The sequence below is a fragment of the Oncorhynchus gorbuscha genome, unplaced genomic scaffold (assembly GCF_021184085.1).
Source record: "Oncorhynchus gorbuscha isolate QuinsamMale2020 ecotype Even-year unplaced genomic scaffold, OgorEven_v1.0 Un_scaffold_3515, whole genome shotgun sequence".
Classification (NCBI taxonomy): Eukaryota; Metazoa; Chordata; class Actinopteri; order Salmoniformes; family Salmonidae; genus Oncorhynchus; species Oncorhynchus gorbuscha.
In genome coordinates, this window is record NW_025747732.1 from 685 (window position 1) to 20,357 (window position 19,673).

Here is a 19,673-nt window from a genome sequence, read left to right on the forward strand (position 1 = left end):
CCAGTTTCTTTAGTTAGCTAACGGTAGCTAGCTAGGCTAGGCTAGGCTAGTTACCGATACGTGTCGTTGGCTTCTGCTAAGAGCTTGACAGCTAAAACCATGCAGACGTGTCGTTCAGCTTATAAATCTAGCTAAAAAGCTAGAATAAATATATTATAACACTATATTGTTAGTACCCCCAATATCTTCATGTAAAATACTTACGTCGGAATTTATGATTGTCAATCTTTCTAGTTTACAAATGATGTAGAAAACCACCGGGCACTCCCAACGTAATCCTGGATGTTTATGGTCTTCTACGGTGGCCGACATGGTATCAAATATCACAGCAGTCGTCTTCTACGGTGGCCGACATGGTATCAAATATCACAGCAGTCGTCTTCTACGGTGGCCGACATGGTATCAAATATCACAGCAGTCGTCTTCTACGGTGGCCGACATGGTATCAAATATCACAGCAGTCGTCTTCTACGGTGGCCGACATGGTATCAAATATCACAGCAGTCGTCTTCTACGGTGGCCGAGAGGGTATCAAATATCACAGCAGTCGTCTTCTACGGTGGCCGACATGGTATCAAATATCACAGCAGTCGTCTTCTACGGTGGCCGACATGGTATCAAATATCACAGCAGTCGTCTTCTACGGTGGCCGACATGGTATCAAATATCACAGCAGTGGCCGACGTATCAAATATCACAGCAGTCGTCTTCTACGGTGGCCGACATGGTATCAAATATCACAGCAGTCGTCTTCTACGGTGGCCGACATGGTATCAAATATCACAGCAGTCGTCTTCTACGGTGGCCGACATGGTATCAAATATCACAGCAGTCGTCTTCTACGGTGGCCGACATGGTATCAAATATCACAGCAGTCGTCTTCTACGGTGGGTGGCCGTCTTCTACGGTGGCCGACATGGTATCAAATATCAGTCAGTATCTTTGATTTGACTTTGATTTGACCTAGCTGTGTTTTGCAATGTTTTCAGTTCAGCAAAGATTGTCTCGCCTCTTCATATGTCAGTAGTTGAAAGTACTGAATAGATATTTTTCATTTTTTCTTCTTCAAAATAGTACTACATCTATAATTATAAATTGTAATTTCCTGATGAACAATGTTGTAACTAGCTTCAGCCAGACAAACATACAGTGCCTTCAGAAAGTATTCATACCGCTTGATTTTGTCCACATGTAAAAAAAAATGTATACACACAATACCTATAATGAAAACATGTTTTAGTCATTTTTACAAATGTATTGAAAATAAAATTAAAAATACAGATATCTAATTTACATAAATCTTCACATCCCTGAGTCAATACAAATTAGAATCACATTTGGACGTGATGACAAGTGGTGAGTCTTTCTGGGTAAATCTGTAAGAGTTTTGCACACCTGGATTGTACAATATATGGTAGTGAGGAAGCCCGATTGCGGGCAGCGGGAGAAGATGGAACCAGATCGATTTTAGCCGATATTCTACACATTTTCTTATCGATGAAACGTTTGATCTCAATACAGTTTTTTGTTTCCAAAACTATATGTTATGAAAAGAGTGGCCTAGGTTTTGCAGACTTTGCCCTTTGCAAAAGTTTTTTTACATTTGCGTTTTTTAGAAGGGGCGCAAAGGCGAATTGAGTAATTGCACACGCGCACCTCACAGAGTAGTGGGTCCCTAATGGACATAACGCAGATGTGTGCAAGAACACGCCAATAGGATCTCGCTAGCTCATGCTTGGCTCATTTGTTCCCATTGGAAACGAGAGGGTGTGGTCTATCTTGGTCTACTTATAAAATCTTTGATTCATTGACGTCTTGGTAAGCAAACTCTTTCTTCTTCTTTTTTGAGATCGGGTTGGCAGATCGCATCCAACTTTTAAGGTGCATCCCCGCCACCTACTGTAGTGGAGTGTGAGGCCAGTCACAGCCTTTCTCCGCCTTTGTCTTCTTATTCTTCTGTGGGGGTTTGTCGACGGTTGGCATCCAACATGATGGTGCAATACCGCCACCTACTGTACTGGAGTGTGGGCCAGAAACGGAGAAACTAAATCTTACCTGCCAGCCCCATTACTCTTTTTAAAAAATTCGAAAATATTTTAGACTATATCTAATGATATTCTACACAATACACTCTTTAAACTAATTTCCCGTATCCCCTTCTCCCTCATACTAGATCTCAGCCTCTCTTTCCCTCTGATACTGCCCACACTGTATCAATACACGCTCCACGGTCTCTGTTTCCCTCTGATACTGCCCACACTGTATCAATACACGCTCCACGGTCTCTGTTTCCCTCTGATACTGCCCACACTGTATCAATACACGCTCCACGGTCTCTGTTTCCCTCTGATACTGCCCACACTGTATCAATACATGCTCCACGGTCTCTGTTTCCTGGCAACAATCACACTTTCCTGTTGGATGCTTTCATCCATCACGCTTAAGGTCTTATTCAACCGTCTGTGTCCCACCCTTAATCTTGTCAAAATAGCCTGCTATTTTCTGTCCCTTCCTGCCGTCCTCCCCTCTCCGACTTTCCTCAAAATAAATGCCTGCCTTTAGTATCTCTATTCCACTGCTCCTGTCATCTCTACACCATCACTGTCCATATCAGGCTTTAACCTGTCATCTCTACACCATCACTGTCTATATCAGGCTTTAACCTGCTCCTGTCATCTCTACACCATCACTGTCCATATCACGCTTTAACCTGCTGTCTCTACACCATCACTGTCCATATCAGGCTTTAACCTGTCATCTTACACCATCACTGTCTATATCAAGGTTTTTGCCTGTCATCTCTACACCATCACTGTCCATATCAGGCTTTAAGCTGCTCCTGTCATCTCTACACCATCACTGTCTATATCAGGCTTTTAACCTGCTGTCTCTACACCATCACTGTCCATATCAGGCTTTAAGCTGCTCCTGTCATCTCTACACCATCACTGTCTATATCAGGCTTTTAGCCTGTCATCTCTACACCATCACTGTCTATATCAGGCTTTTAACCTGCTGTCTCTACACCATCACTGTCCATATCAGGCTTTAACCTGTTATCTCTACACCATCACTGTCTATATCAGGCTTTAACCTGTTATCTCTACACCATCACTGTCCATATCAGGCTTTTTGCCTCTGCCTTGCTCATTGAAACTACAACATTAACATCCCCACTACTAAGTGCTTGTTGAGCCAGTACATCAACATCCCCACTACTAAATGCTTGTTTAGCCAGTACATCAACTGCCTCGTTCCCTCCACCCCCACATGGGCTGGGACCAAGTAAATCTTATCTGTATTCCCATCTGTCTAATCCTGCCATGGGGTTTGTAGCACCTCATACAGCAGGTCTTGTCTTCTACATGACCTAAAGGACTGAATACTCATTAACACTGCACATGAATCAGAGCAAATAACTACTCTGTCTGGCTTGACTTCCTCCACCCACTGAAAGGCCAACAGTATGGCCATCAGCTCTGCCAGAATATCTGTACTGTGTTTCCTGACTACCACCCCACATTCCTGCACTACAAATGCTGACCCAGTATGTCCTGTCCTTCCCTGGCTTCCCTGTCCTTTGGCTTCAGATTGGTACCACTAGTGCTCCTTCCAGCTGTCTGGTAGTTTCCCCTATTCCCAGATTGGTACCACTAGTGCTCCTTCCAGTTGTCTGGTAGTTTCCCCTATTCCCAGATTGGTACCACTAGTGCTCCTTCCAGCTGTCTGGTAGTTTCCCCTATTCCCAGATTGGTACCACTAGTGCTCCTTCCAGCTGTCTGGTAGTTTCCCTATTCCCAGATTGGTACCACTAGTGCTCCTTCCAGCTGTCTGGTAGTTTCCCCTATTCCCAGATTGGTACCACTAGTGCTCCTTCCAGCTGTCTGGTAGTTTCCCATATTCCCAGATTGGTACCACTAGTGCTCCTTCCAGCTGTCTGGTAGTTTCCCCTATTCCCAGATTGGTACCACTAGTGCTCCTTCCAGCTGTCTGGTAGTTTCTCCTATTCCCAGATTGGTACCACTAGTGCTCCTTCCAGCTGTCTGGTAGTTTCCCCTATTCCCAGATTGGTACCACTAGTGCTCCTTCCAGCTGTCTGGTAGTTTCCCCTATTCCCAGATTGGTACCACTAGTGCTCCTTCCAGCTGTCTGGTAGTTTCCCATATTCCCAGATTGGTACCACTAGTGCTCCTTCCAGCTGTCTGGTAGTTTCCCCTATTCCCAGATTGGTACCACTAGTGCTCCTTCCAGCTGTCTGGTAGTTTCCCCTATTCCCAGATTGGTACCACTAGTGCTCCTTCCAGTTGTCTGGTAGTTTCACCTATTCCCAGATTGGTACCACTAGTGCTCCTTCCAGCTGTCTGGTAGTTTCCCCCATTCCCAGATTGGTACCACTAGTGCTCCTTCCAGCTGTCTGGTAGTTTCCCCTATTCCCAGATTGGTACCACTAGTGCTCCTTCCAGCTGTCTGGTAGTTTCCCCTATTCCCAGATTGGTACCACTAGTGCTCCTTCCAGTTGTCTGGTAGTTTCACCTATTCCCAGATTGGTACCACTAGTGCTCCTTCCAGTTGTCTGGTAGTTTCACCTATTCCCAGATTGGTACCACTACTGCTCCTTCCAGTTGTCTGGTAGTTTCACCTATTCCCAGATTGGTACCACTAGTGCTCCTGCCAGTTGGAGTTTCAGCTGGTAGCTGGTAGTTTCACCTATTCCTACATTCTGTTGAACAACACCAATACCTTATCCAGTGCTTCATCACTAAGATGGGCCAACATGGGGCGGCAGAGTAGCCTAGTGGTTAGAGCGGTGGACTAGAAACCGAAGGTTACAAGTTCAAACCCCTGAGCTGACAAGGTACAAATCTGTCATTCTTCCCTGAACAGGCAGTTAACCCACTGTTCCTAGGCCGTCATTGAAAATAATAATTTGTTATTAACTGACTTGCCTGGTTAAATAAAGGTAAAATAAACACAAAAAAATAGCTTCATCATCTCTACGCGCTGCTTCAACAATTTTCACGGCCTCTGCACAGGACACCTTCTCGACAGTGGTGGTTAAGAGACGTGAATCAACTATGCCTGGCATGTTCATCTTAAACCATGAAGCCTCAATCTTCATCGACACACCAGATATGACACCTAACACATGGGTAGCAGATGTTATTGCGAGTGTAGCGAAATGCTTATATGGACTTGAAGTGAAGCTGCCATCTCTATCGGCGCCATCTTACCAGTGTCCTACTCCAATTGTGGTCCTTCTGTAGCTCAGTTGGTAGAGCATGGCGCTTGTAACGCCAGGGTAGTGGGTTCGATCCCGGGATCCCCGTTCGATCCCGGGACCACCCATACGTAGAATGACTGTAAGTCGCTTTGGATAAAAGCGTCTGCTAAATGGCATATATTATAATCGTAGCATTCACAGTGCTTTCTGCTTTTGTTCTTTTCACACAAATGAAATCAACAACACACCACTCTTGGACACTCTGACTGACTCGACTTCTCCCAATGCATCCTTCATCTACTTTGTGACCATAAATGCCCCCCCCCCCTCCCAAAAAAAACCATCCTTGTTCATGAATCGCACTCGAACAAAGAATGAGGCATTATCATACCAAGGCTTACCTTGATTTACTACTTCAAGCCTTTTATCTCCATTAGATGTTACAGTATTCAGGTGATTTCCTCCATCTTCACTCTTCAGGCCTTTTAGTTCCATTAGATGTTACAGATGATTTCCTCCATCTTACAGGCCTTTTATCTCCATTAGATGTTACAGTATTCAGGTGATTTCCTCCATCTTCACTCTTCAGGCCTTTTATCTCCATTAGATGTTACAGTATTCAGGTGATTTCCTCCATCTTCACTCACGCCAAAAGAATTAAGCATCACCTCCGCTTCCATTGTTACTCTCCCACCTTTGGTAAGCAACTCCCGTATATATTTGGCCTTGTGTTTTAGTTTACTTTTTGACCTTTTATTTACCTAGGCAAGTCAGTTAAAGAACAAATGATTTATTTTACAATGACGGCTTACCCGGGTCAAACCATCCCCTAACCCGGACGACACGGGTCCAATTGTGCACCGCCCTATGGGACTCCTGATCACGGCCGGTTGTGATACAGCTCGGGATCGAACCAGGGTCTAGCACTGAGATGCAGTGCCTTACACCACTGTGCCACTCGGGAGCTTTTGTTTTCCTGCTGAAAGGTGAATTTGTCTCGCAGTGTCTGTTAGAAAGCAGATCACCTTGTTTTTCTCTAAGATTCTGCCTGCGCTGAACTCTATTCCATTTATTTTTATCTTTAAAAAAGTCCCGACGACAAGCGTACCCATAACCAATGTTCCCTCTAAACTGCGCGCGTGGGCGGGCGCCCCACTCCCCATGACTGCCATACAGCCTGCGCAGAGATGCATGGGATTGAACTTCACTCAACTTTCGTCAAGTTTTCTCCCTTAGTTAACACTATCAACGTTTCCCTTTACTGTGGGAATTGTGATTGAATCAATGCAATATTAGCCACTTTCAATGCAACATACCGAAACAAAATTAACTAGTCAAGACATTGTGTTGTAGGCAGAACACATCCGTGTAGGATTCTATTTCATTGACAAGCACCACTCCGCCCATACTCTACACACAGACCGGTGAGGCCTAACCAATCAGAGCTGCCAGTAGGCCTATATGCAAATAGACCATTGCCATATATGGATCTATGCCGTTCACTTTGAACTGGACTGTTTTTACAGCATGAGTGGTCTTGAGTAGATGTGTTTCGTTTTCAGATCAAAGCGAGAGCTGCATGTAGCAACGTGTGTACATTTTTTTAATATCCTTTGCTAGTTAGTCATTTATTAACCCAGTTATAGAGCATTAGTAGTCAACAATAGGGGAGTGATTGCTTACTACAAGAGCACAAAACTTGTTTATTTCTAGACATCTTTGAGTGGTCCTTCTGTAGCTCAGTTGGTAGAGCATGGCGCTTGTAACGCCAGGGTAGTGGGTTCGATCCCCGGGACCACCCATACGTAGAATGTATGCACACATGACTGTAAGTCGCTTTGGATAAAAGCGTCTGCTAAATGGCATATATTATTATTATTATTATATTATTATAAAAGCCAGTCTGGTAAAGAGCTTTGTTATGTCTAAATGGCATATTATTAAAGGGGCACTGTTGTATTTTGAGGCAGGCTTAAATCAGCTGAGTAGCATAATTTGTTTGATTCTTTGTAATAATGGAATGAGAATAATAATGTATTTTATTTTGTAAAGTCATTTCTTGCATCAAACACAACATTTTCAGTCCCCTCATCTGAAGGACAAGTGGATTAACAGGTTAATGTCAAGCCCTGTATATTTTTTTTCAAAAGTCTGATGAAATGTAGGCCTGCATTGAACACCACACATTGGCTGGTACTGTAGACAATTTTCAAACAGCTATTTCCATGTTAAGATGTTATGGGTGGCATTATCTCAATTACAGTTGATGGTAGGCCATTCTGGTAGGCCTACATCATGATCAAATAGCCACAGTAGCCTACTCTACCACTGTCTGAAACTGTAACTTAAAGTGGGTAAAGCCTCAAGTGTTCACAGTAAACATGTGCTCAAAGTTACACAGAATGTTCACAACATTCAAGTTTGGTCTCAGCAGGCCTGACATTTTTTTCAGTGCCGAAATTGCTTTGGGGGAACATTGCCCATAATAACATGATGCAGCAAAATATGAAGAGTGGTACTCAGTGATGGATTTGAGCAAAACATAACACTTTGTATTCAGGACATAAGGTTCATTTCTTTGCTGATTTACTTTAGTGCCTTGTTGCAAACAGGATGCATGTTTTTGTAATATTTTTGTTCTGTAGACTTCCTTTTCAGTCTGTCATTTAGGTTAGTATTGTGGACTAACTACAATGTTGTAGATCCATCCTCAGTTTTCTCCTACCACAGTCATTAAACTCTGTTTTAACGTCTCCATTGACCTCATGGTGAAATCCCTGAGTGGTTTCCTTCCTCTCCGGCAACGGCGTGAGGAAGGAGGCCTGTATCTTTGTAGTGACTGGGTGTATTGATACACCTTCCAAAGTGTCATTAATTACTTCTCCATGCTTAAAGGGATATTCAAATGTCTGCTTTTTAAATTTTTTACCCATCTACCAATAGGTGACCTTTGCACTTATTGGTAGATGGGTGTCTGTTTGAATCTGTGCTTGAAAATTCCCTGCTTGACTGAGGGACCTTACAGATAATTGTATGTGTGGGGTACAGAGGTGAAGTAGTCATTACAAAACCACGTTAACTCCTATTACTGCAGACAGAGTGAATCCGTGCAACTTATGACTCTTTATGCATAATTCCTCTCTGACATTATGGGACATTGCTTGTAGGCTCGTGACACAATCTAAATGCAGTCTAACAAAGTGGGAAAAGTTAAGGGGTGTGAATGCTTTCCGAAGGCACTATTTTTATGTTAGTCAAATAAGTTTAGAAGTTGAAATTGAGCGTAGTAGTGACTGTATGCACTATGAAAGTGACACAGTATTTAAGGATGTAACCGTGTCATTTTTTGTAGGCTTTTAAATGGTCTTCATTAAGGGAAAAAACATTTGGCAGAAGTAAATTAATTCACACAAAAAATATATAATTTGATATCCTAAACAGCCTCGTTTTCACATTGTATTTTTTAATTATCAAACTCAATCCAAAAATATTAGGGGACAAGACCCAGACGTATGACGACTCCACTTGCGCAGCGTTTTACAGTAGTGGGAAAGTATATTTTAATGATTAGTCACCCTAAATTAAATATAACGTAGCCCCATAATGCACTATGATAAAAAGGACTTCATTTAAAAACAAAGTCGTTGACTATTTACCATGTAGCCTAATTAATAAGCCATGTATTTACCATGTCAATTGGCTATAGGACTATCCACTGATATCTCTCCCTCTCTTTACCTATCTCTCCCTCTACCTCTGTCTCTACCTGTCTCTTTACCCCTCCCTCTCTCTCTTTACCTCTCTCCCTCCCTCGCTCTCTCTACCTCTCTCCCTCCCTCTCTCTCTTTACCTCTCTCTCTTTACCTCTCTCCCTCCCTCACTCTCTCTGAAAGGAGAGCCACGGGAAGCAGGCGACGACAGATAAGTGATATCAAAAAGCTGTACCCAAACAGCTTACTCCAGAGTTGCACGTTTTAAAGTTTGAAAAGCAATTCAATCTTAAGGGATTTAGAAGGAGTAGCTTTCCAAAGAATAAGATCTAGGTCAAAGATCAAGGAATCTTGATTAGACTCTTTATTAGACAGAAATAGACACATTTAGAGAGAAGCAGATATTTAAATGTTAAAATGTTTGACTTCTTCAGGTTGTTTCTTGGGATCCTCTCCTCTCTCTAGGTGCAGGTTGCTGTAAGGATATTGTTTGGGTGCCTGGAATAGAGAACAGGGATGACCTTAACAGGGGGCATCAGACAGGATGTACCCATTCACCTTTCCTACAGAAGAGGACATTTGAAGACCTTTGTACTTTAAAAAAACATGTGTTTGGTGAGTGTGTGAGAGGTGCTCAATGGTCTTCAATAAATACCAGAAATAAATCATAAGGAAATTAAATAGCAAAATATGTTGGAATATGATAAATGCACTTCAGTTACCAATGTGCACCTCTTCACACTATTGAATTGGTAGCAGGGCAAGGAAACCAATGAAAACACTAACAGCAGTAGCATCATCTCCGACTCCGTGCACACCCGTCATTAAATTGTATTCAGGGATCAGATCTGGTGCTCCAATTGTAAAATCCAATATTAGTGTCCACGGGACACACATGAGGGGTAGACCCAAATGAGGGGTAGACCCATTGGATAAGTCCTTCTCAAATCCAGATTTTTAAAAATGTTTTATTTTACCTTTATATAACTTGGCAAGTCAGTTAAGAACTGCCTGTTCAGGGGCAGAACGACACATTTGTACCTTGTCAGCTCAGGGGTTTGAACTTGCAACCTTTCGGTTACTAGTCCAACGCTCTAACCACTAGGCTACCCTGCTGTCATAGTGAAAAAGGTCTTGAGATACCAAAATGGGAAAGGGTTCAATACAACAGGAAAGGCATATAATTATATTATCTTCTGGTCTGTGACATCTTAGGGGGTTACAACAGGAAAGACATATAATTATATTATCTTCTGGTCTGTGACATCTTAGGGGGTTACAACAGGAAAGACATATAATTATATTATCTTCTGGTCTGTGACATCTTAGGGGGTTACAACAGGAAAGACATATATTATCTTCTGGTCTGTGACATCTTAGGGGGTTACAACAGGAAAGACATAATTATATTATCTTCTGGTCTGTGACATCTTAGGGGTTACAACAGGAAAGACATATAATTATATTATCTTCTGGTCTGTGACATCTTAGGGGGTTACAACAGGAAAGAAATCTTCTGGTCTGTGACATCTTAGGGGGTTACAACAGGAAAGATATATAATTATATTATCTTCTGGTCTGTGACATCTTAGGGGGTTACAACAGGAAAGACAATTATATTATCTTCTGGTCTGTGACATCTTAGGGTGTTACAACAGGAAAGACAATTATATTATCTTCTGGTCTGTGACATCTTAGGGGGTTACAACAGGAAAGACAATTATATTATCTTCTGGTCTGTGACATCTTAGGGGGTTACAACAGGAAAGACATATATTATCTTCTGGTCTGTGACATCTTAGAGGGTTACAACGGAGACAAAGACTGATGCTCAATGCAATACTTACCACCGGCTGGTAAGATGGAAACTTCTCCCCAAGGTAGAACATCAGGAGCATGAATCCCACGAAACCAAACAGATGTTTGCACATGGTGTGCCAGGCCACAGGGCTGGGCGACGTGTCCACTCGATTCCTGATGAACATGTCAAAATCCCAGTGCATCTAGAACGAAAACATGCAACAGACGAGAACCCATTTTTAGATTTTTAATTAATTATCCGTTATTTTACCAGGTAAGTTGACTGAGAACATGTTCTCATTTGCAGCAACGACCTGAGGAATAGTTACAGGGGAGAGGAGGGGGATGAATGAGCCAATTGTAAACTGGGGATTATTAGGTGACCATGATGGTTTGAGGGCCAGATTTGGGAATTTAGCCAGGACACCGGAGTTAACACCCCACTCTTACGATAAGTGCCATGGGATCTTTAATGACCTCAGAGAGTCAGGACACCCGTTTAACATCCCATCTGAAAGATGGCACCCTACACAGGGCAATGTCCCCAATCACTGCCCTTGGGCATTGGGATATTTTTTAGACCAGAGGAAAGAGTGCCTCCTACTGGCCCTCCAACACCAATTCCAGCAGCATCTGGTCTCCCATCCAGGAACTGACCAGGACCAACCCTGCTTAGCTTCAGAAGCAAGCCAGCAGTGGTATGCAGCGTGGTATGCTGCCAGCAGTGGTATGCAGCGTGGTATGCTGCCAGCAGTGGTATGCAGTGTGGTATGCTGCCAGCAGTGGTATGCAGCGTGGTATGCTGCCAGCAGTGGTATGCAGCGTGGTATGCTGCCAGCAGTGGTATGCAGCGTGGTATGCTGCCAGCAGTGGTATGCAGCGTGGTATGCTGCCAGCAGTGGTATGCAGGGTGGTATGCTGCCAGCAGTGGTATGCAGGGTGGTATGCTGCCAGCAGTGGTATGCAGCGTGGTATGCTGGGTGTTATGCTGCAGGCAGTGGTATGCAGGGTGGTATGCTGCCAGCAGTGGTATGCAGCGTGGTATGCTGCCAGCAGTGGTATGCAGCGTGGTATGCTGCCAGCAGTGGTATGCAGCGTGGTATGCTGCCAGCAGTGGTATGCAGCATGGTATGCTGCCAGCAGTGGTATGCAGTGTGGTATGCAGGGTGGTATGCTGCCAGCAGTGGTATGCAGCGTGGTATGCAGCGTGGTATGCTGCCAGCGTGGTATGCAGCGTGGTATGCTGCCAGCAGTGGTATGCAGGGTGGTATGCTGCCAGCAGTGGTATGCAGCGTGGTATGCTGCCAGCAGTGGTATGCAGCGTGGTATGCAGCGTGGTATGCTGCCAGCAGTGGTATGCAGCATGGTATGCAGCGTGGTATGCTGCCAGCAGTGGTATGCAGCGTGGTATGCTGCCAGCAGTGGTATGCAGCGTGGTATGCTGCCAGCAGTGGTATGCAGGGTGGTATGCTGCCAGCAGTGGTATGCAGCGTGGTATGCTGCCAGCAGTGGTATGCTGCCAGCAGTGGTATGCAGCGTGGTATGCTGCCAGCAGTGGTATGCAGCGTGGTATGCTGCCAGCAGTGGTATGCAGCGTGGTATGCTGCCAGCAGTGGTATGCAGCGTGGTATGCTGCCAGCAGTGGTATGCAGCGTGGTATGCTGCCAGCAGTGGTATGCAGCGTGGTATGCTGGGTGTTATGCTGCAGGCAGTGGTATGCAGGGTGGTATGCAGGGTGGTATGCTGCCAGCAGTGGTATGCAGCGTGGTATGCTGCCAGCAGTGGTATGCAGGGTGGTATGCTGCCAGCAGTGGTATGCAGGGTGGTATGCTGCCAGCAGTGGTATGCAGCGTGGTATGCAGGGTGTTATGCTGCCAGCAGTGGTATGCAGGGTGGTATGCAGAGTGTTATGCTGCCAGCAGTGGTATGCAGCGTGGTATGCAGGGTGGTATGCAGGGTGGTATGCTGCCAGCAGTGGTATGCAAGGTGGTATGCAGCGTGGTATGCAGCGTGGTATGCAGCGTGGTATGCAGCGTGGTATGCAGCGTGGTATGCAGCGTGGTATGCAGCGTGGTATGCAGCGTGGTATGCAGCGTGGTATGCTGCAGGCAACCCGTTGTCAATGAGTCAGGGAGAAATACTGCCCAGCAGATAAGGGTGGTATGCTGCCAGCAGTGGTTAAACACATTCACTTCCTGACATTTCATGCAGGGTGGTATGCTGCCAGCAGTGGTATGCAGGGTGGTATAAATGTATGCTGCCACAATACTTTACCAGCAGTAAACAACAAGTGTCAATGAGCAGGGTGGTATGCACTGTGAGGTCGTATAATATACAGTAGGGCATATGTACACATACTTTACGATACCAGTATACAGTAGGGTAATCTGTGTCATGACATATTTTCCCATGGCAAAACATTTACACGAAGTACACAGCACAGACTCTTTGGTTCTTTATAAAAACCTGCGTTGTGTAAAATGTGTGCTATTGCTTGGAAAATAAACACAAAATGTGACTCTGGGTAACAATGTTTCCAACATTAGCGCTGTTTTCCTAAATGAGTTCATCCGCTGGGTGTTGTTTTCTTGTCGCAATACTAAACAAGTATCGGGATACTGGTATGGTCCCAGACCTAATATATAGTCTCAGTTGTGTAGTCACGATACTAAACAAGTATTGGGATACAGGTATGGTCCCAGACCTAATATATAGTCTTTAGTCAGTTGTGTAGTCACGATACTAAACAAGTATTGGGATACAGGTATGGTCCCAGACCTAATATATAGTCTCAGTTGTGTAGTCACGATACTAAACAAGTATTGGGATACTGGTATGGTCCCAGACCTAATATATAGTCTCAGTTGTGTAGTCACGATACAAAACAAGTATCGGGATACTGGTATGGTCCCAGACCTAATATATAGTCTCAGTTGTGTAGTCACGATACAAAACAAGTATTGGGATACTGGTATGGTCCCAGACCTAATATATAGTCTCAGTTGTGTAGTCACGATACAAAACAAGTATTGGGATACTGGTATGGTCCCAGACCTAATATATAGTCTCAGTTGTGTAGTCAATACAAAACAAGTATTGGGATACTGGTATGGTCCCAGACCTAATATATAGTCTCAGTTGTGTAGTCACGATACAAAACAAGTATTGGGATACTGGTATGGTCCCAGACCTAATATATAGTCTCAGTTGTGTCCCAGTAGTCAGTCGTAATCACGATACTAAACAAGTATTGGGATACAGGTATGGTCCCAGACCTAATATATAGTCTCAGTTGTGTAGTCACGATACTAAACAAGTATTGGGATACAGGTATGGTCCCAGACCTAATATATAGTCTCAGTTGTGTAGTCACGATACTAAACAAGTATTGGGATACAGGTATGGTCCCAGACCTAATATATAGTCTCAGTTGTGTAGTCACGATACTAAACCAATCTTTTACATGTTGGATTTCTATTTTTGTTCAGTTTAAGTAGAGTGAGATCTGATACTCTATCTTGACAACACTATTAGTCAGTCAGTGTGTAGAAACCTATCTTACATTCTCTCCCCAGTTCATCCTCTATCTTACAGTCTCTCCCCAGTTCATCCTCTGTCTTACAGTCTCTCCCCAGTTCGTCTCTGTCTTACAGTCTCTCCCCTTCGTCCTCCCCTATCTTACAGTCTCTCCCTCTATCTTACAGTTCCCCAGTTACAGTCCTCTATCTTCAGTCTCTCCCCTCTATCTTAGTCTCTCCCCAGTCGTCCTCTATCTTACAGTCTCTCCCAGTTCGTCCTCTATCTTACAGTCTCCCAGTTCGTCCTCTATCTTACAGTCTCTCCCCAGGCTCCCCCAGTTCCTCCTCAGGTCTGGATGGTCCCAGGAATACCAGGGGTCTCTCTCATGCTGTGATCTGTCTGGTAATTGTGGGTAGTCTCCATACCTACAGAAACACAACAGGGAAACAAGTGTGTAGGTGAATAACCTTAGGTAATGCACATATCCTGAAACGTTAACACTCCCATTGCTGTCCAATGTTTGTTCTCATACCTTATATATAGTGCATCCCATAGGGCTCTGGTCAAAACTATGTAGGGAATTGTATACTGTTTGGGATGCAGAGCCTCAATCATTTCAGTGAGTTCAACCCACAGGTTGAATTACCAAATCAATTTGCTAGTTGTCTGGCAAAGCAACATAGCTCCTGCTGTAATGGGGTGGTGTATAGATGACAGGAAAACAATGGCATGTGTGTCCTTCCTTATCCACGGGACCCCACTTCCTTACCCCTCGCCATTATCCGGGATTGGTTCATAATCCTCCACCCTCATGTTGTACTTCTTCGCTGCAGCTGCTCTCTCCTCGGGCGTTTGGGGGTATGGTCCTGGCAGCATGCCCTTGGAAGGTCCAGAGGCTATACAACATTTAGAAAGAAGTTAATACAGTACCATTTATCCCCATGATCAACCAGTGGGATTGTTAGCTAACTAGCCGTTTGAGAGTAACGTTAGGAATTGCTGATATATATATATATATATATATATATATATATATATATATATATATATATCACAAGTTATCCAAATGCAGTAAAGTTGGCTGGCCAGGGAACCGTGTATGGGATCTAGCCTAATATTTGATCGTAGACAGTTAGCTACATAATACTGAATGCAGCTTTTACTAACGTTAGTAAACCCCTGAACGAGATGCAGCTCTGTTGTAGACTAGCTCAAGGTTAGCGACACTTTGCCTGGCATGTTCTCACTTCCATTCCTACGTGATGCAGGCATTTTACATTTGTTCAACGATATCGATAAAGATCCATGAACCAACCTGCTCTGACTTGGGAGAAAAGCGCCGAGAAGCCTGGCTGTTTCCCCTTGGAAAGAGCTCGAGCCCAATTTCTGAAACCCACGGCAGCCATGTTCAATTGTTGCGGTGACATTGAACAGTGAAATACGCATGCGTCCGGTGACAACTTCGGAAATCCAATGTTTTTTTTTTTTTTTTTTTTGCCTCTTTGCTTCTTCTTCTTTGGGATTTGGTTGGTGGATTGAATCGAACTTGAAGGTGCATACACCGCCATCTACTGTACTGGAGGTGAAGCCAGTCACAGAATACCTACACGGCGGGCGTCACAAACACCAGGAATCTTAAACTTCACGTAACGCTACCCGAGAAATCACTCCTTTCAATGGTGTCCTGTTCCTAAGAGCAAAGCAAGAAACAAATGTTGACTCAAGTTGCGTGACACGGAGCGCCTGCTCCCTCTGATCAGAAGAGACACACAAAAATATCACAAGTCCACAACTAGTTTCTTTAATCCTTTCTCACCCACCCTGAAAATACAAATGGATCCGTCAAAGGCAAGCGTCCACTTTCTCAAAAATGTCAGTCCTACTGGACCAGATTCTACTTTATTCAAACTCAGCGGTCCTCCCCAAACTGCATCCTCACTCTCAGGTTCCATCTCTGAGCTACTGGAGGACGTGTCCCTGTTTTTACACGTGGCCTTAAGCTCCCTCACCACACCACCTGCCACCACAGTTAATTCAACCTCACTCTCAGGTTCCATCTCTGAGCTACTGGAGGACGTGTCCCTGTTTTTACACATGACGCTAAGCTCCCTCACAACACCACCTGCCACCGCAGTTAATTCAACCTCACTCTCGTCACGTTCAATTTCCTTCTGTAGCTTTTCCAAAGGTTCTGTGATATCCTCCATTCCATATTCACTCAAAACATATTCCACTTTTCTTCCTTGTCTACCATCATTACCACCTTAAAGAAAGGGGTATTTTTACAGAATAGCAGTCTCTTTGATCGTAAAAATGTAAAAGTATAGAAATGTCAAACATAAAACAATTCAAGTAGTGAATTGTATTTTATTCTCAAACATCCACAGCTCAGTTAAATTGTGTATATTGTATATCCTTCCATACAAGTAGGCTTGAGTTTCTATGCAGCTGGAGACTTGGGTTTCTCCTACTGTAGCCTACACATGTTGTTTTAACAATGTTAAACAATTAAATGGACAACACATTTTAAGATTTCAGCCAAAAGATTTATTGACTTCCTCTGTTTTGCAACAATAACAAAAGGGAGTAGTTAGTTATATTGAGACCATAGTGATATGCCTTCTGGTCACCAACAGGGGCTGGAGGGATCTGATATTCTGAGTGAATGCACTGAAACTCAGAGTCCTTCTCCCTTTCCCATCAGATCCAGCTCAGCTGCGTTTAGTCTGCATTTACTGAGGGATCGTCACTCTGCCTCTGCTGATGAAGGACCCACTTTCTTGACAGCCATAAAGGGAACAGATGACTCCATTTATAGTAGGCCTGCAATGTCTTTTTCCACTTTCTCAGTAGGGCCATGAAGTTCATAACTGGGGAAAAGGAGAATAGGACATTAAGTATTTTCAAATCTTATTTGTTAATTAATTAATTGAATGAATGCATGAATGATTGATACATTTTATATTCATGTGTTTGTTTATATATATATATAGTTTAACCTTTAATTAACTAGGCAAGTCAGTTAAGAACAACTTCTTATTTACAGCCTATGAACAGTGGGTTAACTGCCTGTTCAGGGGCAGAACGACAGATTTGTACCTTGTCAGCTCGGGGATTTGAACTTGCAACCTTCTGGTTACTAGTCAAACGCTCTAACCACTAGGCTACCTGCCACCCCTACACTCTAACCACTAGGCTACCCTGCCGCCCCTACACTCTTACCACTAGGCTACCTGCCGTCCCTACACTCTAACCACTAGGAACCTTCCCACACTCTAACCACTAGGCTACCCTGCCGCCCCTTGACTCTAACCACTGGGTCCCTACACTCTAACCACTAGGCTACCTGCCGCCCCTACACTCTAACCACTAGGCTACCTGCCGTCCCTACACTCTAACCACTAGGCTACCTGCCGCCCCCTACTCTAACCACTAGGCTACCCTGCCGACATTAACCACTAGGCTACCTGCCGTCCCTAACTCTAACCATAAGGTATTAACTTACCCCCAAAGGCTCCCATCAGAATCGATTAGAAACTTCTCAAAGTTCAAATATACTGACTTTGATGGGTGACCAGTAGAACCTCTTTATATCTCCTATGACAGGGTTCACATAGGGAAAGAGGACTCCTGTTGTACAAGACATTAACACATGCTGTTAGATAGGCTAATGTCCATAAGGTATTCAACTTGCCCCCAGAGTGCAGCGAATAATAGTGCATAAGGACATGTCAAATATACTACCTTGAGATAGGTGAAAAGAGGACATGTCAAATATACTACCTTGAGATAGGCGAAAAAGAGGACATGTCAAATATACTACCTTGAGATAGGCGAAAGAGGACATGTCAAATATACTACCTTGAGATAGGCGAAAAGAGGACATGTCAAATATACTACCTTGAGATAGGTGAAAAGAGGACATGTCAAATATACTACCTTGAGATAGGCGAAAAGAGGACATGTCAAATATACTACCTTGAGATAGGCGAAAAGAGGACATGTCAAATATACTACCTTGAGATAGGCGAAAAGAGGACATGTCAAATATACTACCTTGAGATAGGCGAAAAGAGGACATGTCAAATATACTACCTTGAGATAGGCGAAAGAGGACATGTCAAATATACTACCTTGAGATAGGCGAAAAGAGGTTCTTCATTCAACCCATTGACCTCGATCTTGCCAAACACAGGGAACTTGGGGACAAACCCCCACCTGGCCTTACATACTTGAGAAGGTTGAGGGTTTCATGATTTACCTCTGAAGGAAGAAACAACAACAAATGCAACAGACCAGTGAGTTTATTAGTTCTGAAACAGAGGCATTTATAAAAACAGACTGGTCTCGTCATCACACATGACAAACAAGCATACTATTTAACTTGGCAAGTCATTTAAGAACAGATTCTTATTTACAATGACGGCCTACCCTAACCAGGACGACAATGGGCTAATTGTTCGCCACCCAATCACAACTGGTTGTGATACAGCCTGGAATTGAACCAGGGTCTGTAGTAAAGATGCAGTGCTTTAGACCGCTGCGCCACTCTGGAGCCCACACATTAGCATTTTGATACACAGCATTACTCCTAGAGACAAAGTAGGCCTGTAAGTTACAACAGATCAAAAATCTTTATTGTTATTTCAAAGGACTCTCTTACCAGGTGCCTGAAGACCAAACTGATTGCAGGGGAATCCCAGGACAGTGAAGTTGAGGTCACCAAACATTTCCATGAGTGCATTCATTCTGTGGTACTGTTAGATGACAGACACAATTAGAACACCACCTCAACATTCCCTTGGGCTGACTCTAGAATATCTCTGATACTACAACACAATCAAAAGTTTGGCCTATGCCAGCATTAGGCTGTTAGCCTGTATAGGCTAGCACCATAAATCCTCGTTAGCCTACCTCCTCTATCGTTGACCCTCAGAAGGTGGCCAGGTTGACAATGAGGAGCACCTTGCCCCTGTAGATACTGAGAGGAACGCTCTGACCGTTCAAGGTCTCAGCGCTGAAATCATAGATTGATTTAAAGCACGCCATTAGAGGTTATACTTGTTCTTTAGCTTGAAGCCTATATCCAGAGCAGAGCAGTCAGCGGTGGGTATTCACTAAGCCACCCGGTTGGTCCTCCTCATTCAGAGAACCATAACTATAGGCTCAGCAATTGTTCAGCATGGTTGACTCCATTGTGTCGCTGCATGCTAAGAGATGAATTGACAGGATGGTTATTTGTTCAGCAGTTTGCATGGGTATGCAGATCATGTTAGTGACAGTTAGTCATTGGTTATCTCTCATTATTCACTTGACAGGGATGTCAACAAAAATAAAATCGATGCATATATTGGAAATACTGTAGAACCATAGTAAACTAATATTGGTGCTGTTCCTGGGGTCACTATAGGACATATGATCTA

General features: G+C 43.8%; 1 long non-coding RNA gene and 1 pseudogene across 1 annotated transcript; both read right to left on the minus strand.

The window, feature by feature from the left end:
• Positions 1 to 9,280: 9,280 nt before the first annotated feature.
• Positions 9,281 to 15,696, minus strand: LOC124027835 (annotated as a pseudogene).
• A 2,695-nt stretch (positions 15,697 to 18,391) lies between these two features.
• On the minus strand, positions 18,392 to 19,485 carry LOC124027836. Its single transcript, XR_006837515.1, has 3 exons — positions 19,165 to 19,485; positions 18,914 to 19,007; positions 18,392 to 18,513 (listed from the first exon to the last, which is right to left on the minus strand). It is a non-coding gene; the product is annotated as an uncharacterized LOC124027836 (long non-coding RNA).
• Between the last annotated feature and the right edge of the window lie 188 nt (positions 19,486 to 19,673).